At 41.2% G+C, this 25,353-nt stretch overlaps 1 long non-coding RNA gene across 2 annotated transcripts in view; it reads left to right on the top strand.

Moving 5' to 3' along the window:
- The window catches only part of LOC139752884 (uncharacterized), a 173,659-nt gene that overhangs the window by 10,050 nt on the left and 138,256 nt on the right, over window positions 1-25,353 (top strand). Inside the window, exons 1-2 of one of the 2 annotated variants that reach the window (XR_011713610.1) lie at window positions 4-639; window positions 4,854-4,962. This is a non-coding gene — a long non-coding RNA (uncharacterized lncRNA). Of the gene's footprint in view, window positions 1-3; window positions 640-4,853; window positions 4,963-25,353 lie in introns of those variants that run through there. The other variant, XR_011713611.1, reaches the window with a different exon arrangement.

The raw sequence follows: 25,353 nt of genomic DNA, 5'->3' as shown, positions 1-25,353 counted from the left end.
AATTAGTGGCGCGAAATAGCTCAGTGAGTGTGAAGGTGGCTTCTTCAGTGTTCGTGATTTAACGGTCAATATCCTTAAAGATCGGTGTTGAAAATATCTCTTCTCGTAATGGTGCAGTGCAATACCTGAACGTCAAGTGCCAGTGAATAAATGATAGAATTCGTTACGTCAAGATTATACAGAAACATTTACTTCTATGAAGGCAAACTCGTTGCTTGATGAACTGAAATTCCATGATCTTTTTTTCTTTTTACTGTGTGATATCTGCAAATGTTGCAATTTTTTTTTGTGTGTGTGCACTTGTACGAGTGGTGAAAGTAGATGCCACGTCTTAGACCACTGTGTTCTCATTCGTTTCTGAGGTAATCATAAATCATTGTGAAGTGACCTCTGAAAAGGTTGGAGATTCCGTACCATGAAATCAATGAAAATAAATGTGGCGAGATATTATATGATACTTACCTAGTGATGGAGGGACGATAAGACAATTATTTTCCTTCCCGACTGAACCGAGGTGATTGACTAAATTAGAAAAAACCTGAATTCATCGAGCAGCCACAGTCATCTCCAGCTCTTCAAAAGGGAATTGCCCATCGTTGACTAACACTTCCACTGGAGCTCTATAATCACCTCGTTAAGGTAAGTAATATCTCCATTTTGTATTTTCTATATGGGGTCCAGGGTAGGAGAACCCTGCTGGAGTAGGTAGAGGTAAACTAGGGGTAGGAGCCCTTGATTCAGGGCCACAGGTCATCATACGTAAAGCGTTAATCAGGGATGTTTGTCATGGGTATCGCCACACAAATCTAATCGAATTTTGCGAAGCTCAAGGATCGTCACACTTAAAGCTCCACTCTAGGCCTGTTGTTCTGACTTACGCTAGACCATTTCAATTGGGTTTTGCGGGGCTCAAGGGCATTCAGACGTAAAGAATTTTATTCTAGCTTACGACATACCATATTCATCTGGTTTTCAAGTCATCAGACTTAAAGCTTTATCATGGGACTTTTGTTCTGGCTAACGACAACCCATTTAATCGATCTATCCTGGGTCCACGGGTCGTCAAACTTAAAGCCTCACTCTCGGACTTTTCTCCCGCGTAAGGGGACTGCGCCATGTGAAATCATACATGTTCGCATGTTATGGAAGTCAGTAATTTTTTGTTTTGTAATCCTCTTACCCCAAGCTTCAAGCTTTTATCTGTAAGAAACGTAAGAAACGAAGAGGGACTCTATTGCTTTGTTCATATAATAATTTGTTTAATGATTTATTTGAGAGATTAGAAAAGTGCCGAGTTGAATAGTGTTACGAGAACTTTTATTGATGTTATAATGTCTAATCTTTGACTCCGTCCTGCCTGGTTGCCACTGGCTTCGTATAAGTAGGTACAGTAAAGCTTCACTTTAGGACTTCTTCCTGCTAGCTCTAGATGATTCTAGTGGAGATTGGCGTGGCCAAATGGGTCTCATAGTAAAGCTTCTCAATGGGATTTTCCTTTTGGCTGGCGCCAAACTGTTCTATTGGGGTTTTTGTCGTGGCTGAAGAGGCTCCAAAGTAAAGTTGCAGTTTGGGACTTATCTACTGGCTGGCCTCCACTTCTGGAGACTTATTGCCCTGTCCTCCACGTCTTAAGAAGTGCATTGGCCCACACGTAACTGTGAATAAGAGCAAGGTTATTAGGTACAGTAGGGTTGAGGGAAAAGTCAAGTGGGAGGTAAGTTTGAATGGAGAAAAAACTGGAGTGAGAGAAGTGTTTTAGATATTTGGGAGAGGATTTGGCAACGGATGGAACCATGGAAGTAGAAGTGTGTCACAAAGTTGGGGAGGGGGCGAAGGTTCTGGGAGCGTTGAATAATGTGTGGAAGGCGAGAACATTATCTAGGATAGCAAAAATGGGTGTGTTTGAATAAATAGTGGTTCCAACAATGGTATATGGTTGTGGGGCGTCGGCTATAGATAGGGTTGTGTGGAGGAGGGTGGATGTGTTGGAAATGAGATATTTGAGATCAATATGTGGTGTATGGTGGTTTGATCAAGTAAATAATCAAAAGGTAAGAGAGATGTTTGGTAATAAAAAGAGTGATGTAGAGAGAGCAGAAGAGGGTGTATTGAAATGGTTTGGTCACATGGAGAGAATGAGTGAGGAGAGATTTACAAAGAGGATATTTGTGTCAGAGGTTGAGGGAATGAGGAGAAGTGGGAGACCAAATTGGAGGTGGAAAGATGGAATGAAAAAGATTTTGATCGATCGGGGCCTGAACATGTAGGAGGGTGAAAGACGTGCAAGGAATAGAGTGAATTGGAATGATGTGGTATACCGAGGTCGACATGCTGTTAGTGGATTGAAGCAGGGCATGCGAAACGTCTGGGGTAAATCATGGAAAGTTTTGTGGGTCCTGGTTGTGGAAAGGAAGCGGTGGTTTCGGTGTATTATACATAACAGCTAGAGACTGAGTTTAGACGAATGTGGCCTTTGTTGTCTTTTCTCAGCGCTACCTCGAGCGCATGCAGGGGGAGGGGGTTGTCTTTTCATGTGTGGCGGGGTGGCGACAAGAATGAATAAAGGCAGCAAGTATGAATTGTGTACATGTGTATATATGTATATGTCTGTGTATGCATATAAATGTATACGTTGAAATGTATAGGTATGTATATATGCGTGTGTAGACGTATATGTATACACATGTGTATGTGGGTGGGTTTGACCATTGCGCACCTTGCGCACCTCACTAACGCAGGAGACACCGACAGAGTATAATAAATATATGTATATATATATATATATATATATATATATATATATATATATATATATATATATATATATATATATATTGTAATGTTTATTCTAGCGAAAGGAGGTCAAGAGTAACGTTACTTTCATTCATACCTGATAATTTAACGCTGTTGGTGTCATATGCCAACAGTAATTTGTATTCCAGCTTAAACTTTAGTGTGGGAATGTGGTACCGTCCCAGGCTCCAGCCAGACTATCATCTGAGCTATACCATCAGTCGGGCAAGCCGAGGGATCGGGATGCAGGGCGGGTGTAGAACACGATATTGCTTGTGTGGTGGCAGATTGTTAACTTTCCTTCATTTTATACCCCTAAAACATTTTTCTCAAATGTTTTGCTTAGAAATAAGATAGACAGGATATAACAGTCATTTTCACTGCTGTTTTTGACTCTAAACCTCTGATATAAACATAATTTTTATAGGAATTTTCATTGCACTGCTGTGGAGTTGAATTTAGCAAAGCGGGAAAGAGCTTATATTTCATTTTCATTTGTTACAGTATATTCATTAGCTGAGCTTGTACAAAGTTACCCATTTCTCGACCAGTCTGAGGTGAGGGTGAACAGCTAGTTTGGTTGCGTGCCAACTACCTCGCCTAGGTCAATACCTGATTCATGGTCAGCAACGCCAACCACATGAATAGGTGGTCCGTGCAGTGTGCTATAGAACGAGTCTGACAAAAAAACAAAAACCTGCTTCCAAAACACAACTGCAAAATCCCTGATGGATCAGTACCACTCCTACAAGTAATGGAGCCAAGGCTAAAATGCTGGTTGACATAAGCGTCAACCAGTCAAGTGACATGGAAAAAAATAGCTGTTTCTTATGTGTTGTTGCTATTCGAAGCCAAATATGTTTTCAGAATTTCTCTGTCACCCAATTTTTTTTCTTTTTGTTTCATCATACTTGCATATCATTACGTATGGTATATAAGTGTACAAGTGCTTTACAGAGGAATTGAAAAAAAAGTTTAACATGCACAACTATTTTCATTGTTTGTAAAACTTCTCTGAGCATTCGCTAAAGGAAAATTCTGGCCAGATTTACACTGGAGGTGAAGCTTACTCTTAGCATGAGTGAAAGTGAAAGTTTTGCCGAGCCTGCGCAAAAGGGGATTTCTTTCTGTAGTACTTCACCAGTTAATGTATTTTTTCACTATTTTTGTGAGGTCTCTTTGAGTCTTATGGTTAATGTTTTTTCTTTGGTGTTGTTGTTTTTTAGATTTTAAATGTAATCCTGATTCTACATAGACATATACTGGAAGAAATCCTCTTTTGCGCAATCTCGCCGAAAATTTTTCTTTAGCGCATGCGCAGAGTAAGATTTACCCCTTGCGCATGCTCAGATTGAGATTCACCCCTTGTGCATGCTCAATGTAACTTTTACCTCTTGCGCATGCTCAGCGTAACTTTTACCTCTTGCGCATGTTCGGCCTGAAGTGACGCATGCGTACATTTCTGGTGACTTTGATCTGCTTAGAACTAGTGGTGCGAAATAGATTAGTGAATGTGAAGGTCAGTGTTCATGATTTAGCGGTCAAAACCCTTGAAGGTCGGTCTTTGGAATATCTCTTTCCCTAATGATGCAGTGCAATACCTGAACTTCAGATGTCAATGAATAAATCATAGAATTCGTTATGACAAAATGATACTGAAACATTTACTTCTATGGAGGTAAACTCTTTGCTTGATGAACGTAAATTCTATGATTTTTTTTTTCTTTTTTACTTGGTGATATCTGGAAATGTCGCAAGCTTTTGTGTGTGCACGTCTTCGTGTGGTCTGAGGTTAACGCCAAGTATTAGACACTATTTTCTCATACGTTTGTGAGGTAATTATACATTATTGTGAGGTAAACTCTTGAAAAGGTTGATGCCACGTCTTAGACCACTGTGTTCTCATTCGTTTGTGAGGTAATTATACATCATTGTCAGGTGAAGTTTGAAAAGGTTGGAGATTCCGTACCATGAAATTAATGATATATAGATTTAGGAAGAGATTATATCACACTTAATTAGTAATGGAGGGACGGTAACAAAAGTATTTTCCTTCCCAGACTGAACCGAGATGGCGGACAAAATTAGAAGAAATGGATTCATCGAGCAGCCATAGTCATCTCCAACTGACTATCACTTCCGCTGGTGCTCTATAATCACTTTGTTAAGGTAAGTGATATATCCATTTTGTGTTTTCTGTATGGAGGAGTACCCTGCTTGAGCAGGTCAAGGTAAACTAGGGGTAAGAGCTTTTGCTTCAAGGCCACAGAACATCATACGTAAAGCGTCAATCAGGGATGTTTCTCATGGGTAACGCCACACAAAGTAAATCGGGTTTTGCGAAGCTCAGGGGTCGTCAAACTTAAAGCTCCCTCTGGACTTTTTATTTTGACTTGCGCCAGACCATTTTCTTTGGGTTTTGTGGTGCCAAAGGGCCCTGAAACGTAATGTTTCACCATGGGACTTTTGTTCTGGCTAACGATATACTATACTAATAGCGTTTTTCGGGATCCACGGGTCATCAGACTTAAAGCTTTACTATGGAACTTTTGTTCTGGCTAACGAAAGCGCATTTAATCGGTTTATCTCGGGTCCACGGGTCGTCAAACTTAAATCATTACCCTCGGACATTTTTTCTGCATAAAGGGACTTCGCCATCTGAGATCATACATGTTCACATGAATTAATGTTCCAGCATACATACTCCTATATGATTTAGTTAGTTTTTGCTTTATAATCCTCTTACCCAAGCTTCAAGCTGTTATCTGTAATTATTTGTGAGAATCGAAGAGGTACTCTGTGGTTTTGTCTATGAAATAATGTGTTTAATGATTAATTTAACAGATCACAGAAGTGTCGATTTAAACAAGAGAGTTACTAAAACATTTGTTGATGTTATGATGTTCAATTTTTGCCTCTGTTTTGTCTGGTTGCCACTTGTCTACTATAAGCAATTATAGTGAAGTTTCAATTTGGGACTTTCCTTCTGGCTACCGCAAGACCATTCTATGGGAGTTTGGCATGGTCAAGGGGGCTTCAAAGTAAAGCTTCAGTTTGGGATTTATCTAATGGCTGGCCACCATTTCCTGAGAATGATTACACTGACCTCCACGTCTTTGGACAAAGTGCACTGGCCTCCACGTCTTCTCTGTTCCTTCTTTTGGAAAATTAAAAAAAAAAACGAGAGGGGAGGATTTCCAGCCCCCCCGCTCCCTCCCCTTTTAGTCGCCTTCTACGACACGCAGGGAATACGTGGGAAGTATTCTTAATCCCCTATCCCCAGGGATATATATATATATATATATATATATATATATATATATATATATATATATATATATATATATATATGTATGTATATATATATATATATATATATATATATATATATATATATATATATATATATATATATATATATATATATATATGTATGTATATATATATATATATATATATATATATATATATATATATATATATATATATATATATTATCCCTGGGGATAGGGGAGAAAGAATACTTCCCACGTATTCCCTGCGTGTCGTAGAAGGCGACTAAAAGGGGAGGGAGCGGGGGGCTGGAAATCCTCCCCTCTCACTTTTTTTTTTTAATTTTCCAAAAGAGAAGGGGAACAGAGAAGGGGCCCAGGTGAGGATATTCCCTCAAGGGCCCAGTCCTCTGTTCTCAACGCTACCTCGCTAATGCGGGAAATGGCGAATAGTATGAAAGAAAGAAGATATATATATATATATATATATATTGGAAAGGATCACAATTTTGCGCGTGATCAAGTTATTCCAATGAGTCCACGGGGAAAATGAAACACGAAAAGTTCTCATGTGCACTTTCGTGTAATAATCACATCATCAGGGGAGACACAAGAGAGAAATATAACAGTCAGTTGATATACATTGAGAGACGAAGCTAGGACGCCATTTGGTAAACATGTGATTGTCCATGTTTACCAAATGGCGTCCTAGCTTCGTCTCTTCGATGTATATCAACTGGCTGTTATATTTCTCTCTTGTGTCTCCCCTGATGATGTGATTATTACACGAAAGTGCACTTCGGAACTTCTCGTGTTTCATTTTCCCCGTGGACTCATAGGAATATATATATATATATATATATATATATATATATATATATATATATATATATATATATATATATATATATATATATATATATGTATATATATATATATGTATATATATATATATGTATATATATATATATATTTTTTTTTTTTTTTTTTTTTTTTTTTTTTTATACTTTGTCGCTGTCTCCCGCGTTTGCGAGGTAGCGCAAGGAAACAGACGAAAGAAATGGCCCAACCCCTCCCCCCCATACACATGTACATACACACGTCCACACACGCAAATATACATACCTACACAGCTTTCCATGGTTTACCCCCAGACGCTTCACATGCCTTGATTCAATCCACTGACAGCACGTCAACCCCTGTATACCACATCGCTCCAATTCACTCTATTCCTTGCCCTCCTTTCACCCTCCTGCATGTTCAGGCCCCGATCACACAAAATCTTTTTCACTCCATCTTTCCACCTCCAATTTGGTCTCCCTCTTCTCCTCGTTCCCTCCACCTCCGACACATATATCCTCTTGGTCAATCTTTCCTCACTCATTCTCTCCATGTGCCCAAACCATTTCAAAACACCCTCTTCTGCTCTCTCAACCACGCTCTTTTTATTTCCACACATCTCTCTTACCCTTACGTTACTTACTCGATCAAACCACCTCACACCACACATTGTCCTCAAACATCTCATTTCCAGCACATCCATCCTCCTGCGCACAACTCTATCCATAGCCCACGCCTCGCAACCATACAACATTGTTGGAACCACTATTCCTTCAAACATACCCATTTTTGCTTTCCGAGATAATGTTCTCGACTTCCACACATTTTTCAAGGCTCCCAAAATTTTTGCCCCCTCCCCCACCCTATGATCCACTTCCGCTTCCATGGTTCCATCCGCTGACAGATCCACTCCCAGATATCTAAAACACTTCACTTCCTCCAGTTTTTCTCCATTCAAACTCACCTCCCAATTGACTTGACCCTCAACCCTACTGTACCTAATAACCTTGCTCTTATTCACATTTACTCTTAACTTTCTTCTTCCACACACTTTACCAAACTCAGTCACCAGCTTCTGCAGTTTCTCACATGAATCAGCCACCAGCGCTGTATCATCAGCGAACAACAACTGACTCACTATATATATATATATATATATATATATATATATATATATATATATATATATATATATATATGTATATATGTATATATATATATCCCTGGGGATAGGGGAGAAAGAATACTTCCCACGTATTCTCTGCGTGTCGTAGAAGGCGACTAAAAGGGGAGAGAGCGGGGGGCTGGAAATCCTCCCCTCTCACTTTTTTTTTTTTTTTTTTTTTTTTTTTATTTTCCAAAAGAGGGAACAGAGAAGGGGCCCAGGTGAGGATATTCCCTCAAGGGCCCAGTCCTCTGTTCTCAACGCTACCTCGCTAATGCGGGAAATGGCGAATAGTATGAAAGAAAGAAAGATATGTATATATATATATATATATATATATATATATATATATATATATATATATATATATATATATATATATATACATATAGATATATATATAATATATATATATGTATATATATATATATATATATATATATATATATATATATATATATATATATATATATATATATTTTTTTTTTTTTTTTTTATACTTTGTCGCTGTCTCCCGCGTTTGCGAGGTAGCGCAAGGAAACAGACGAAAGAAATGACCCAACCCCCCCCATACACATGTACATACACACGTCCACACACGCAAATATACATACCTACACAGCTTTCCATGGTTTACCCCGGACGCTTCACATGCCTTGATTCAATCCACTGACAGCACGTCAACCCCTGTATACCACATCGCTCCAATTCACTCTATTCCTTGCCCTCCTTTCACCCTCCTGCATGTTCAGGCCCCGATCACACAAAATCCTTTTCACTCCATCTTTCCACCTCCAATTTGGTCTCCCTCTTCTCCTCGTTCCCTCCACCTCCGACACATATATCCTCTTGGTCAATCTTTCCTCACTCATTCTCTCCATGTGCCCAAACCATTTCAAAACACCCTCTTCTGCTCTCTCAACCACGCTCTTTTTATTTCCACACATCTCTCTTACCCTTACGTTACTTACTCGATCAAACCACCTCACACCACACATTGTCCTCAAACATCTCATTTCCAGCACATCCATCCTCCTGCGCACAACTCTATCCATAGCCCACGCCTCGCAACCATACAACATTGTTGGAACTACTATTCCTTCAAACACACCCATTTTTGCTTTCCGGGATAATGTTCTCGACTTCCACACATTTTTCAAGGCTCCCAAAATTTTCGCCCCCTCCCCCACCCTATGATCCACTTCCGCTTCCATGGTTCCATCCGCTGACAGATCCACTCCCAGATATCTAAAACACTTCACTTCCTCCAGTTTTTCACCATTCAAACTCACCTCCCAATTGACTTGACCCTCAACCCTACTGTACCTAATAACCTTGCTCTTATTCACATTTACTCTTAACTTTCTTCTTCCACACACTTTACCAAACTCCGTCACCAGCTTCTGCAGTTTCTCACATGAATCCGCCACCAGCGCTGTATCATCAGCGAACAACAACTGACTCACTTCCCAAGCTCTCTCATCCCCAACAGACTTCATACTTGCCCCTCTTTCCAAGACTCTTGCATTTACCTCCCTAACAACCCCATCCATAAACAAATTAAACAACCATGGAGACATCACACATCCCTGCCGCAAACCTACATTCACTGAGAACCAATCACTTTCCTCTCTTCCTACACGTACACATGCCTTATATATATATATATATATATATATATATATATATATATATATATATATATATATATATATATATATATATATTATTATTATTATTATTATTGTTTTGCTTTGTCGCTGTCTCCCGCGTTAGCAAGGTAGCGCAAGGAAACAGACGAAAGAATGGCCCAACCCACCCACATACACATGTATATACATACACGTCCACACACGCAAATATACATACCTATACATCACAATGTATACATATATATACACACAGACATATACATATATACACATGTACATAATTCATACTGTCTGCCTTTATTTATTCCCATCGCCACCCCGCCACACATGGAATAACAACCCCCTCCCCACTCATGTGTGCGAGGTAGCGCTAGGAAAAGACAACAAAGGCCCCATTCGTTCACACTCAGTCTCTAGCTGTAATGTAATAATGCACCGAAACCACAGCTCCCTTTCCAAATCCAGGCTCCACAGAACTTTCCATTGTTTACCCCAGACGCTTCACATGCCCTGGTTCAATCCATTGACAGCACGTCGACCCCGGTATACCACATCGTTCCAGTTCACTTGCACGCCTTTCACCCTCCTGCATGTTCAGGCCTCGATCACTCAAAATCTTTTTCACTCCATCTTTTCACCTCCAATTTGGTCTCCCACTTCTCCTCGTTCCATCCACCTCTGACACATATATCCTCTTGGTCAATCTTTCCTCACTCATTCTCTCTATGTGACCAAACCATTTCAAAACACCCTCTTCTGCTCTCTTAACCACACTCTTTTTATTACCACACATCTCTCTTACCCTTACATTAATTACTCGATCAAACCACCTCACACCACATATTGTCCTCAAACATCTCATTTCCAGCACATCCACCCTGCTACGCACAACTCTATCCATAGCCCACGCCTCGCAACCATACAACATTGTTGAAACCCATATTCCTTCAAACATACCCATTTTTGCTTTCCGAGATAATGCTCTCGACTTTCAAACATTCTTCAACGTTCCCAGAAATTTCGCCCCCTCCACCACCCTGTGACCCAATTCCGCTTCCATGGTTCCATCCGCTGCCAGATCCACTCCCAGATATCTAAAACACTTTACTTCCTCCAGTTTTTCTCCATTCAAACTTACCTCCCAATTGACTTTGACCCTCAACCCTACTGCACCAAATAACCTTGCTCTTATTCACATTTACTCTCAACTTTCTTCTTTCACACACTTTACTAAACTCAGTCACCAGCTTCTGCAGTTTCTCACATAAATCAGCCACCAGCGCTGTATCATCAGCGAACAACAACTGACTCACTTCTCAAGCTCTCTCATCCAAAACAGACTGCATACTTGCCCCTTTCTCCAAAACTCACGCATTCACCTCCCTAACAACCCCATCCATAAACAAATTAAACAACCACGGAGACATCACGCACCCCTGCCGCAAACCTACATCGACTGAGAACCAATCACTTTCCTCTCTTCCTCCACGTACACATGCCTTACATCCTCGACAAAAACTTTTCACTGCTTCTAACAACTTGCCTTCCTCATCATATATTCTTAATACCTTCCACATAGCATCTCTATCAGCGCTATCATATTCCTTCTCCAGATCCATAAATGCTACATACAAATCCATTTGCTTTTCTAAGTATATCTCACATACATTCTTCAAAGCAAACACCTGATCCACACATCCTCTACCACTTCTGAAACCAGACTGCTCTTCCCCAATCTGATGCTCTGTACATGCCTTCACCCTCTCAATCAATACCCTCCCATGTAGTCTCCCAGGAATACTCAACAAAATTATGTCTCTGTAATTTGAACACTCACCTTTATCCTTTTTGTCTTTGTACAATGGCACTATGCAAGCATTCCGCCAATCCTCAGGCACCTCACCATGAGTCATACATACATTGAATATCCTTACCAACCAGTCAACAACAGAATCACCCCCTTTTTTGATAAATTCCACTGCAATACTATCCAAACCCACTGCTTTGCCAGCTTTCATCTTCCACAAAGCTTTTACTACCTCTCCTCTGTTTACCAAACCATTCTCCCTAACCCTCTCACCTCGCACACCACCTTGATCAAAACGCCCTATATCTGCCACTCTATCATCATACACATTCTATAAACCTTCAAAATACTCACTCCATCTCCGTCTCACATCACCACTACTTATCACCCCCCCCATTAGCCCCCTTCACCGAAGTTCCCATTTGTTCTCTTGTCTTACGCACTTTATTCACCTCCTTCCAAAACATCTTTTTATTATCCCTAAAATTTAATGATTCACTCTCACCCCAAGTGTCATTTGCCCTCTTTTTCACCTCTTGCACCTTTCTCTTGACCTGCCTCTTTCTTTAAACATCTCCTAGTCATTTGCACTATTTCCCTGTAAAACTCGTCCAAATGCCTCCCTCCTTTCTTTCACCAATAATTTTACTTCTTCATCCCACCTCTCACTACCCTTTATAATCTGCCCACCTCCCACGCTTCTCATGCAACAAGAATCTTTTGCGCAAGCCATCACTGCTTCCCTAGATACATCCCATTCCTCCTCCACTCCCCTTTCTTCCTTTGCTCTCACCTTTTTCCATTCTGCACTCAGTCTCTCCTGGTACTTCCTCACAAAAGTCTCCTTCCCAAACTCGCTTACTCTCACCACTCTCTTCTCACCAGCATCCTCTCTTCTTTTCTGAAAACCTCTTCATATCTTCACCTTCGCCTCCACGAGTAAATGACCAGACATCCCTCCAGTTGCACCTCTCAGCACATTAACATCCAAAAGTCTCTCTTTCGCGAGCCTATCATATAACACAAAATCCAATAACGCTCTCTGGCCATCTCTCCTACTTACATACGTATACTTATGTATATATCTCCTTTTAAACCTGGTATTTCCAATCACCAGTCCTTTTTCAGTACATAAATCTACAAGCTCTTCACCATTTCCATTTACAACACTGAACACCCATGTACACTAATTATTCCCTCAACTGGCACATTACTTACCTTTGCATTCAAATTACCCATCACTATAACCCGGGTCTCGTGCATCAAAACTACTAACACACTCACTCATCTGCTCCCAAAACACTTGCCTCTTATGATCCTACTTCTCATTGCTCTTGTCCTCTCACCAATCCCTGACTTTATTCCCAAAATATTCCCAAACCACTCTTCCCCTTTACCCTTGAGCTTCATTTCACTCAGAGCCAAAACATCCAGGGTCCTTTCCTCAAACATACTACCTATGGCTTCTTTTTTCTCATCTTGGTTACATCCACACACATTTAGACACCCCAATTTGAGCCTTCGAAGAGGATGAGCACTCCCTGTGTAACTCCTTCTTCTGTTTCCCCTTTTAGAAAGTTGAAATTCAAGGAGAGCAGGGTTTCTAGCCCCCGCTCCTGTCCCCTTTCGTCGCCTTTTACGACACGTGAGGAATGCGTGGGAAGTATTCTTTCTCCCCTATCCTCAGGAATATATATATATATATATATATATATATATATATATATATATATATATATATATATGTATATGTATATTATCCCTGGGGATGGGGGAGAAAGAATACTTCCCACGTATTCCCTGCGTGTCGTAAAAGGCGACTAAAAGAGGAAGGAGCGGGGGGGCTGGAAATCCTCCCCTCTCGTTCTTTTTTTTTAATTTTCGAAAAGAAGGAACAGAGAAGGGGGCCAGGTGAGGATATTCCCTCAAAGGCCCAGTCCTCTGTTCTTAACGCTACCTCGCTAACGCAGGAAATGGCGAATAGTTTGAAAGAAAAAAGAAAGAATATATATATATATATATATATATATATATATATATATATATATATATATATATATTTTTTCTTTTTTTCTTTTTTTTGCTTTGTCGCTGTCTCCCGCGTTTGCGAGGTAGCGCAAGGAAACAGACGAAAGAAATGGCCCAACCCACCCCCATACAAATGTATATACATACGTCCACACACGCAAATATACATACCTACACAGCTTTCCATGGTTTACCCCAGACGCTTCACATGCCCTGATTCAATCCACTGACAGCACGTCAACCCCGGTATACCACATCGATCCAATTCACTCTATTCCTTGCCCTCCTTTCACCCTCCTGCATGTTCAGGCCCCGATCACACAAAATCTTTTTCACTCCATCTTTCCACCTCCAATTTCGTCTCCCACTTCTCCTCGTTCCCTCCACCTCCGAGACATATATCCTCTTGGTCAATCTTTCCTCACGCATTCTCTCCATGTGCCCAAACCATTTCAAAACACCCTCTTCTGCTCTCTCAACCACGCTCTTTTTATTTCCACACATCTCTCTTACCCTTACGTTACTTACTCGATCAAACCACCTCACACCACACATTGTCCTCAAACATCTCATTTCCAGCACATCCATCCTCCTGCGCACAACTCTATCCATAGCCCACGCCTCGCAACCATACAACATTGTTGGAACCACTATTCCTTCAAACATACCCATTTTTGCTTTCCGAGATAATGTTCTCGACTTCCACACATTCTTCAAGGCTCCCAGGATTTTCGCCCCCTCCCCCACACTATGATCCACTTCCGCTTCCATGGTTCCATCCGCTGCCAGATCCACTCCCAGATATTTAAAACACTTTACTTCCTCCAGTTTTTCTCCATTCAAAATTACCTCCCAATTGACTTGACCCTCAACCCTACTGTAACTAATTACCTTGCTCTTATTCACATTTACTCTTAACTTTCTTCTTTCACACACTTTACCAAACTCAGTCACCAGCTTCTGCAGTTTCTCACATGAATCAGCCACCAGCGCTGTATCATCAGCGAACAACAACTGACTCACTTCCCAAGCTCTCTCATCCCCAACAGACTTCATACTTGCCCCTCTTTCCAAAACTCTTGCATTCACCTCCCTAACAACCCCATCCATAAACAAATTAAACAACCATGGAGACATCACACACCCCTGCCGCAAACCTACATTCACTGAGAACCAATCACTTTCCTCTCTTCCTACACGTACACATGCCTTACATCCTCGATAAAAACTTTTCACTGCTTCTAACAACTTGCCTCCCTCACCATATATTCTTAATACCTTCCACAGAGCATCTCTATCAACTCTATCATATTCCTTCTCCAGATCCATAAATGCTACATACAAATCCATTTGCTTTTCTAAGTATTTCCCACATACATTCTTTAAAGCAAACACCTGATCCACACATCCTCTACCACTTCTGAAACCAGACTGCTCTTCCCCAATCTGATGCTCTGTACATGCCTTCACCCTCTCAATCAATACCCTCCCATATAATTTACCAGGAATACTCAACAAACTTATACCTCTGTAATTTGAGCACTCAATCTTATCCCCTTTGCCTTTCTACAATGGCACTATGCACGCATTCCGCCAATCCTCAGGCACCTCACCATGAGTCATACATACATTAAATAACCTTACCAACCAGTCAATAATACAGTCACCCACTTTTTTAATAAATTCCACTGCAATACCATCCAAACCTGCTGCCGTGCCGCCTTTCATCTTCCGCAAAGCTTTTACTATCTCTTCTCTGTTTACCAAATCAATTTCCCTAACCCTCTCACTTTACACACCACCTCGACCAAAACACCCTATATCTGCCACTCTATCATCAAACACATTCAACAAACCTTCAAAATGCTCACTCCATCTCCTTCTCACATCACCACTACTTGTTACCACCTCCCCATTTGCGCCCTTCACTGTTGTCTTACGCACTTTATTTACCTCCTTCCAGAACATCTTTTTATTCTCCCTAAAATTTAATGATACTCTCTCACCCCAACTCTCATTTGCCCTCTTTTTCACCTCTTGCACCATTCTCTTGACCTCCTTTCTCTTTCTTTTATACATCTCCCACTCAATTGCATCTTTTCCCTGCAAATATCGTCCAAATGCCTCTCTCTTCTCTTTCACTAATAATCTTACTTCTTCATCCCACCACTCACTACCCTTTCTAACCAACCCACCTCCCACTCTTCTCATGCCACAAGCATCTTTTGCGCAATCCATCACTGATTCCCTAAATACATCCCATTCCTCCCCCACTCCCCTTACTTCCATTGTTCTCACCTTTTTCCGTTCTGTACTCAGTCTCTCCTGGTACTTCCTCACACAAGTCTCCTTCCGAAGCTCACTTACTCTCACCACCCTCTTCACCCCAACATTCACTCTTCTTTTCTGAAAACCCATACAAATCTTCACCTTAGCCTCCACAAGATAATGATCAGACATCCCTCCAGTTGCACCTCTCAGCACATTAACATCCAAAAGTCTCTCTTTCGCGCGTCTGTCAATTAACACGTAATCCAATAACGCTCTCTGGCTATCTCTCCTACTTACATAAGTATACTTATGTATATCTCGCTTTTTAAACCAGGTATTCCCAATCACAAGTCCTTTTTCTGCACATAAATCTACAAGCTCTTCACCATTTCCATTTACAACACTGAACACCCCATGTATACCAATTATTCCCTCAACTGCCACATTACTCACCTTTGCATTCAAATCACCCATCACTATAACCCGGTCTCGTGCATCAAAACCACTAACACACTCATTCAGCTGCTCCCAAAACACTTGCCTCTCATGATCTTTCTTCTCATGCCCAGGTGCATATGCACCAATAATCACCCATCTCTCTCCATCAACTTTCAGTTTTACCCATATTAATCGAGAATTTACTTTCTTACATTCTATCACATACTCCCACAACTCCTGTTTCAGGAGTAGTGCTACTCCTTCCCTTGCTCTTGTCCTCTCACTAACCCCTGACTTTACTCCCAAGACATTCCCAAACCACTCTTCCCCTTTACCCTTGAGCTTCGTTTCACTCAGAGCCAAAACATCCAGGTTCCTTTCCTCAAACATACTACCTATCTCTCCTTTTTTCACCTCTTGGTTACATCCACACACATTTAGACACCCCAGTCTGAGCCTTCGAGAAGGATGAGCACTCCCCGCGTGACTCCTTCTGTTTCCCATTGTAGAAAGTTAAGAAATACAAGGAGGGGAGGATTTCTGGCCCCCCGCTCGCGTCCCCTCTAGTTGCCTTCTATATATATATATATATATATATATATATATATATATATATATATATATATATATATATTTATATATATATATATATATATATATATATATATATATATATATATATATATATATATATATATATTTATATATATTTATATATATTCATATATATTTATATATATATATATATATATATATATATATATATATATATATATATATATATATATATATATATATATATATATATATATATATACTTGCCCACCTCCCCAAAACTCTTGCATTCATTTCCCTAACAACCCCATCCATAAACAAATTAAACAACCATGAAGACATCACGCACCCCTGCCGCAAACATCCTTGATTAAAACTTTTCACTGCTTCTAGCAACTTACCTTCCACACCATATACTCTTAATACCTTCCACAAGCATCTCTATCAACTACATCATATGCCTTTCCAGATCATATAATAAAAGTTACATACAAATCCATCTGTTTTCCTAAGTATTTTTCACATATATTTTTCAAAGCAAACACCTGATCCACACATCCTCTACCACTTCGGAAACCACACTGCTATTCCCCAATCTGATGCTCCGTACATCCTTTTACCCTCTCACTGAATACCCTACCCATATGATTTCCCAAGAATACTCAACAAACTTATACCTCTGTATTTTGAAAATTCACCTTTATCCCCATTCCCTTTGTATAATGTCACTATACATGCATTCCGCCAATCCTTAGGCACTTCACCATGAACCATACATACATTGAATATCCTTACCAACCAATCAACAACACACTCACCGCCTTTTTTGATAAATTCCATTGCAATATCATCCAAACCCGCCGCCTTGCCGGCTTTCATCTGCAAGTAAGTAGGAGAGATGGCCAGAGAGCGTTACTGGATTACATGTTAATTGATAAGCGCATGAGACTGAGACTTTTGGATGTTAATATGCTGAGAGGGGCAACTGGAGGGATGTTTGATCATTATCTTGTGGAGGCGAAGGTGAAGATTTGTCGAGGTTTTCAGAAGAGAAGAGAGAATGTTGAGGTGAAGAGAATGGTGAGAGTAGGTGAGCGTGGAAAGGAGACTTGTGTGAGGAAGTACCAGGAAAGATTGAGTGCAGAAAGGAAAAAGGTTAGAGCAAATGACGTAAGGGGAGTGGGGTAGGAAAGGTATGTATCTAGGGAAGCAGTGTGGCTTGCACAAAAGATCCTTGTGGTATGAAAAAGGTGGGAGGTGGAAAGATTAGAAAGGGTAGTGAGTGGTGGCATGAAGAAGTAAGATTTTTAGTGAAAGAGAAGAGAGAGACGTTTAGACAATTTTTGCAGGGAAGTAGTGCGAATGACCGAGAGATGTATAAAAGAAAGAGGTAGGAGGTCAAGAGAAAGGTGCAAGGGGTGAAAAAAGGGCAAATGAGAGTTGGGGTGAGAGATTATCATCAAATTTTAGGGAGAAAAAAATGTTTTGGAAGGAGGTAAATAAAGAGAGTAAGGCAAGAGAACAAATGTGAATATCGGTGAAGTGGGCCTATGGAGAGGTAATAATAAGTAGTGGTGAATTGAGAAGGAGATGGAGTGTGTATTTTGAAGGTTTGTTGAATGTGTTGGATGATGGAGTGGCAGATATAGGGTCCTTTGGTCGAGGTGGTGTGCGAAGTGAGAGGGGTCAGGGAGAATGGTTTGGTTTATATATATATATATATATATATATATATATATATATATATATATATATATATATTCTTTCTTTCATACTATTCGCCATTTCCCGCATTAGCGAGGTAGCATTGAGAACAGAGGACTGGGCCCTTGAGGGAATATCCTCACCTGGGCCCCTTCTCTGTTCCCCTTCTCTTTTGGAAAATTAAAAAAAAAAAAAAAAAAAAAAAAAAAAGTGAGAGGGGAGGATTTCCAGCCCCCCGCTCCCTCCCCTTTTAGTCGCCTTCTACGACACGCAGGGAATACGTGGGAAGTATTCTTTCTCCCCTATCCCCAGGGATAATATATATATATATATATATATATATATATATATATATATATATATATATATATATATATATATATATATATATATATATACCAGGTACAGTAGGGGTGAGGGTCAAGTCAATTGGGAGGCGAGCCCGAACGGAGAAAAACTGGAGGAAGTGAAGTGTTCCAGACATCCGGGAGTGGATCCGTCAGCGGATGGAACCATGGAAGCGGAAGTGGACCACAGGGTGGGGGAGGGGGCGAAAATTCTGGGAGCCCCGAAAAACGTGTGGAAGTCGAGAACATTATCTCGGAAAGCAAAAATGGGTATGCTTGAGGGAATAGTGGTTCCAACAACGTTGCACGGTTGCGAGGCGCGGGCCATGGACAGAGATGCGCGCAGGAGGACGGATGTGCTGGAAATGAGACGCCCGAGGACAACGTGCGGTGTGAGGTGGTTTGATCGAGTAAGCAACGCAAGGGTAAGAGAGATGTGCGGAAATAAAAAGAGCGTGGTTGAGAGAGCAGAAGAGGGTGTCCCGAAATGGTCCGGGCACATGGAGAGAATGAGCGAGGAGAGATTGACCAAGAGGACACATGTGTCGGAGGTGGAGGGAACGAGGAGAAGAGGGAGACCAAATTGGAGGTGGAAAGATGGAGCGAAGAAGACTCTGTGCGATCGGGGCCCGAACATGCAGGAGGGCGAAAGGAGGGCAAGAAATAGAGCGAATTGGAGCCATGTGGCATACCGGGGCCGACGCGCTGTCAGTGGATTGAAGCAAGGCATGTGAAGCGTCTGGGGTAAACCATGGAAAGCTGTGTAGGTATGTATATTTGCGTGTGTGGACGCGTGTATGTACATGTGTATGGGGGGGGGGGTTGGGCCATTTCTTTCGTCTGTTTCCCTGCGCCACCTCGCAAACGCGGGAGACAGCGACAAAGTATAAAAAAAAAAAAAAAAAAAAAAAAAAAAAAAAAAATGAATTGAGCCCATAAATAATGTTGAAGAACTTACACAAAATAACCATGTAAGGGAGATAATCCATGTATAAATCTGCATATTTGTAGCATGGATTCATGATATATGAAAGGGTATTTGCATTCAACATCCTACTGTGTTGAGGCAAAGAATCCGTAACACGCTCAATTTTTTTTTCCATTAAAAAAATAACTACACATTAATTCGCTAATCATGTATATATATATATATATATATATATATATATATATATGTATATCTTTTTCTTTCTCTTTTAAACTATTCGCCATTTCCCGCGTTAGCGAGGTAGCGTTAAGAACAGAGGACTGGGCTTTTTTTTGGAATATCCTCACCTGGCCCCCTCTGTTCCTTCTTTTGGAAAAAAAGAAAAAAAAAACGAGAGGGGAGGATTTCCAGCCCCCGCTCCCTCCCCTTTTAGTCGCCTTCTACGACACGCAGGGAATACGTGGGAAGTATTCTTAATCCCCTATCCCCAGGGATAATATATATGTATATAGCGATAATGAGATTCTAGTGTGTGCGACAGTTACACACGTTTGTATCTTTGGTGTTGGTGACACAGGAGTAGACACGGCAATAATTGTAACATTGGTGCCTTTCTTAGGAAAGATGGGTCTTTTTTTTTGTTAATGGTGAAGATAGCAGCCATATAACCCCCAAATGCAGGTAAACAAATGTCTCACACCATATGAATCATGAAACAACACGATCGTCAATGAACCTCGAGCAGAAACCAGATGGCATTTGACCCTAGTGTCACTGAATAGCTCTCCACATTACACATGACACGTCAAAACTCGTCTTATATATATGACACTCGACACATACATACCCACAAGTGTCATAATCCTGACATCTCTAAATGGGTGATGCCAATATTACCTTCGCTAATACGTTTAATCTGATTTCAAATGACATCATTTGCACCTGAATGGGTATTAGCTGTTTTCATAATGCGGATCTGATTATCATGACAATGATACACCTGAGGCGGGTGGAAAGGTAGGCAAGAGAGGGCTAGGAAAACGAGCGGAGGACGGGTGTCCGGGGAGGGAGGCAACACAAGGGCGGGTTCCCTGCGGTACAGTGAACAACAGTAAGCCATAACACCGGTTAACGCCAGATAGCATGGGATAGCCACTGATTAGCTAATTGACAGTTACCAAGTCGTTACTGAATGATAAGGAATCAAGTCAGGTTATTGGTTGGTAGCGTTATTGGTTGTTATTTGGTTGCCACACTTACCCAAATCCAATGAAGAAATTTATCAAATTTTTTTAATGTTAATCTATCAAACTGGTATTCGGTACGCTGGTATTAAGACGCACCATGCTGGAGAGAGAGAGAGAGAGAGAGAGAGAGAGAGAGAGAGAGAGAGAGAGAGAGAGAGAGAGAGAGAGAGAGAGAGAGCTGGGGAGAGATAGTGTACCTACCTACGAGATTTTGCCATTAAGAACACAGTGGCCTGCTGGTTCAGGCCGTAATGTTTTATGCCACTGGTCCTGGTCATAATGTTCCATGCCACTGGTCATGGTCGTAATGTTCCATGCCTATAGTCCTGGTCATAATGCTCCATGCCACTGGTCGTGGTCATAATGTTCCATGCCACTGGTCCTGGTAATAATGCTCCATGCCACTGGTCGTGGTCATAATGCTCCATACCACTAGTCCTGGTCATAATGTTCCATGCCTATAGTCCTGGTCATAATGTTCCATACCACTGGTCCTGGTCATACTGTTCCATAACACTGGTCCTGGTCATAATGTTCCATACTGCTGGTCCTGATCATAATGTTCCACGCTAGAGTACAGTTCGCAAACTCAAAAGTCCACAGCAGATTCGTCACAGCCATGGCATACAAACAACCATTGTAGACCATCCATATCTTGGACGTATGCTGCTCCCACAGCACATTCGTGTGGTATAAATTTCAGATGAAGATTGGAGTAAGCCATCTGCAGCACATGCATACACGATGTCCTCACAGCTCAGATGTCCACAGAGTCCACATCAGACCTTCCATGTTATAGAAGTACACACAGAAGATGATCGCGGCGCATGCCGTGTCCTTTGTATGCTATCAAAGCACAGACAAACCAATCCCTCGCAGTACGTCACAACACAGACACAGACAAAAGTAGCAACATACCATCCGACCACAGAATATCGCAGATATTACGTACGGGCGCATCACACTGCCAAAAGCCCAGACGAACGCCACGGCCACAGAAGACCATCGCCGTAAAAGACATACAAAATAGCCACCCAGATTCTCGTGCATGCAACAAGAAAAGCTCAGTATTCATGTCCTGACGAAGATGTATTGATGTAATATTAATAGTGGTGGAGGTTTGGGGGTAGGCAAGAAAAAGTATTGGCACCAGAATTCCTCTGGAGCGCCTGAAGAAAGTAGGACAAAAATGTGCAATATGTGCCAGAGTCTCGGTGTTTGTGTGGGTGGAAGTGGCCTTTGTGAGGCAGAGAATGTCTCCTGAATATTGCCTCGAGCACACAAGTGTGGGAATATTACAATTTCCATACCAGATTTCAAACGAATCGATATTGTTGGTAGTAAATTTAATCAGCTCGAAGGTTGTGTGAAGAGGCTGGTGTACGACATATTCCCTAAGGATAGAAATCATGTAAGGCTCCTAGTTTAGCAGAAAAAAAACTGATTCCAGGATTATAACTATAAAGTATGTGTTCACCTGTTTGATGATATACAACATGAAACAAAAGAGGGAAAGATATGACGAAGCATTTCATGCATTATCACTAGAGAGAGAGAGAGAGAGAGAGAGAGAGAGAGAGAGAGAGAGAGAGAGAGAGAGAGATTTGTGTTCCTTCACTTTGGTGTCACATCAAAACACCTGTGTTGCCTTACTCATGTATCGCACCAACACACCTGTGTTGCCTTATCCTGGTATCGCACCAACACACCTGTGTTGCCTCACTCTGGTGTCGATGTTATCTTCTCAGTCTAGTCCCTCCTCTCATTCAAAATTTTGCAAGATTATATATATATATATATATATATATATATATATATATATATATATATATATATATATATATATATATATTTATTCACTTATCTATTTATTCATTTATTTTATACTTCATTTATTAAACTTACTCGCTGTCTCCCGCGTTAGCGAGATAGCGAAACAGACGAAAGGATGGCCCAACCCACCCACATACACATACATAAACGCCCACACACACACACATATTCATACCTATACTTTTCAACATATACGTGCATATACATACACAGACATATACATATATACACATGTGCATATTCATAAAAAGAGTGTGGTTGAGAGAGCAGAAGAGGGTGTATTGAAATGAGTGAGGAAAGATTGACAAAGAGGATATATGTGTCAGAGGTGAAGGGAACGAGGGGAAGTGGGAGACCAAGTAGGAGGTGGAAGGATGGAGTGAAAAAGATTTTGAGCAATCGGAGCGTGAACATACAGAAGGGTGAAAGACGTGCAAGAAAATGAGTGAATTAGAACGATGTGGTATACCGGGGTCGACGTGCTGTCAGTGGATTGATCAGGGCAAGTGAGGTGTCTAGGGTAAACCATGCATAGATCTGTGGGGCCTGGATGTGGAAAGGGAGCTATGATTTCGGTGCTTTACACATGACAGCTAGAGACAGTGAACGAATGTGGCCTTCGTTGTCTTTTCTAGTGCTACCTCGCGCGCGCGCGGTGTGAGGGGGGGTCCCATTTCATGTGTGGCGGGGTAGCGACGGGAATGGATGAAGGCAGCAAATATGGATATGTACTAGTGTATATATGGATATGTACTAGTGTATATATGTATATGTCTGTGTATGTATATGTATGTATACGTTGAAATGTATGTGTATGTATGTGTGTGTGTGTGTGTGTGTGTGTGTGTGTGTGTGTGTGTATGTGTGTGTGTGTTTTAGACTTCATACCTCTTGGTGATTCGTAACTAATGATAAAGCTATTTCAAATGAAATAGATTCGTGACTGTTCATTTTCTGTTGGATTATATTCGTGACCTGTTCTTTAGCAGATGCTGCATATTTGATAACCAAAATGTTCCGCGTTCAACTAACCTCGTGAAGTGTTTATTTAGTAATGCAATAGGAGCACTCTCACTAGATAAGATTACACTGAAGGCCACGACTTGTCTTAGTTTGTAGAAGCTACAGAGGTATATGGCAGGGCCGTCTGTGATATCTAGGCCGTGTAAGGGGTCGTGTGGTGAGGCCGTCTGTGATGCTATAGTCGTGCAGGGGTCGTGTGGGAGAATGCTTGTGTTATCATGGTCTTGTAGAGATTATGTGGCACGCCTTGTCAACACCATCAGCGATGTTATAATGATAATTGCTACATCACCACAGGAGTTGCAACAGCTGCAGCAGTAGTACGATCACCAGCTGTATCATACTTCTCTCCTTATCTATCAAAACCATATATGGTTTTTAAGATCGTATTCTTCATCTGACTTTCCCTGCCGCCTTGGGGACCATTAGGATCAGAGACCAGGAATACAGGTAATGTCTCCGAGACGTGCGTCATACAGTCATCTGCCTAAGAGAGATCTAGCGGTAGATCGAGCCTGTGTCGTCTCCAGCATATGCGATTGTCGTACATACAGTTCTTCACTGCATGATTCTCAGACTTGTCCTCACTTGCTGTAATATAGCTTTGTCGGGAACTCTGCAACAAGATCGACCGCGGGCGCACTGGGTGCTGTGATCGAGTACCGTGTTGTGCTGCATCCCTTGAATACTGTACGTCCTTGACATTGCACAGACAGCATGGGAACCAGTCGTCTGATCTGTTGGAGTTGAGTTTTTCACCTTGACATCCCTATTGCCCTCTCGTACGTAGGTGCACACCCCATGCAGCATACATCAAAGGCTTCCCTTCTCAAATCCATCATCTGATCACCTAATGGTGCTTCCTGACCAGCAAAGTAATCTTCACTTTGATCTCCTACTGTCGCTCACTACAAGCCTAATCCTCCCTCTGACCACACAGTGGTGTTTCCTTCATCATCACCTTGACCCGTCTGACCACCGTGTGGATTTTCCCTCATTATAAATCTAATCTTCCCTTCATACCACATAATGGTAAGACATCAGCTATTCCATATAAAGCTCGACGGATTAAAGCATTATGAATGCGAATGACATCCACACTTCACTTAATCACAGCTACACCCTCCCTACTCTACACCCGCTCTCGTCTATCCACATCCTTCCGTAATAATGTTTCTCCCTCTCCACTTTCTCCGTTAATTTAGTGGTCTTGACACTAATTGCATCCAGGTTACTGCTCGTAAGCATTTCACTGAATTCATCCTCTTCATATTCAACACACTCACCATAAAGTGGTACTTATTTTATCACTTATTTACAATCATGCGATCAGTATCATTCATAGTGTTAACACGGAACTACCGAGCCTTCACGTCAAGTCAGAAATGTTAACGATCTGGTTCATTAGTCGCCGTTCAGTGGCACTAGGATGCAATATTCTATCCTTTCT

The sequence above is a fragment of the Panulirus ornatus genome, chromosome 2 (assembly GCF_036320965.1).
Source record: "Panulirus ornatus isolate Po-2019 chromosome 2, ASM3632096v1, whole genome shotgun sequence".
Classification (NCBI taxonomy): domain Eukaryota; kingdom Metazoa; phylum Arthropoda; class Malacostraca; order Decapoda; family Palinuridae; genus Panulirus; species Panulirus ornatus.
This window is presented reverse-complemented; position numbering and strand designations above follow the sequence as displayed.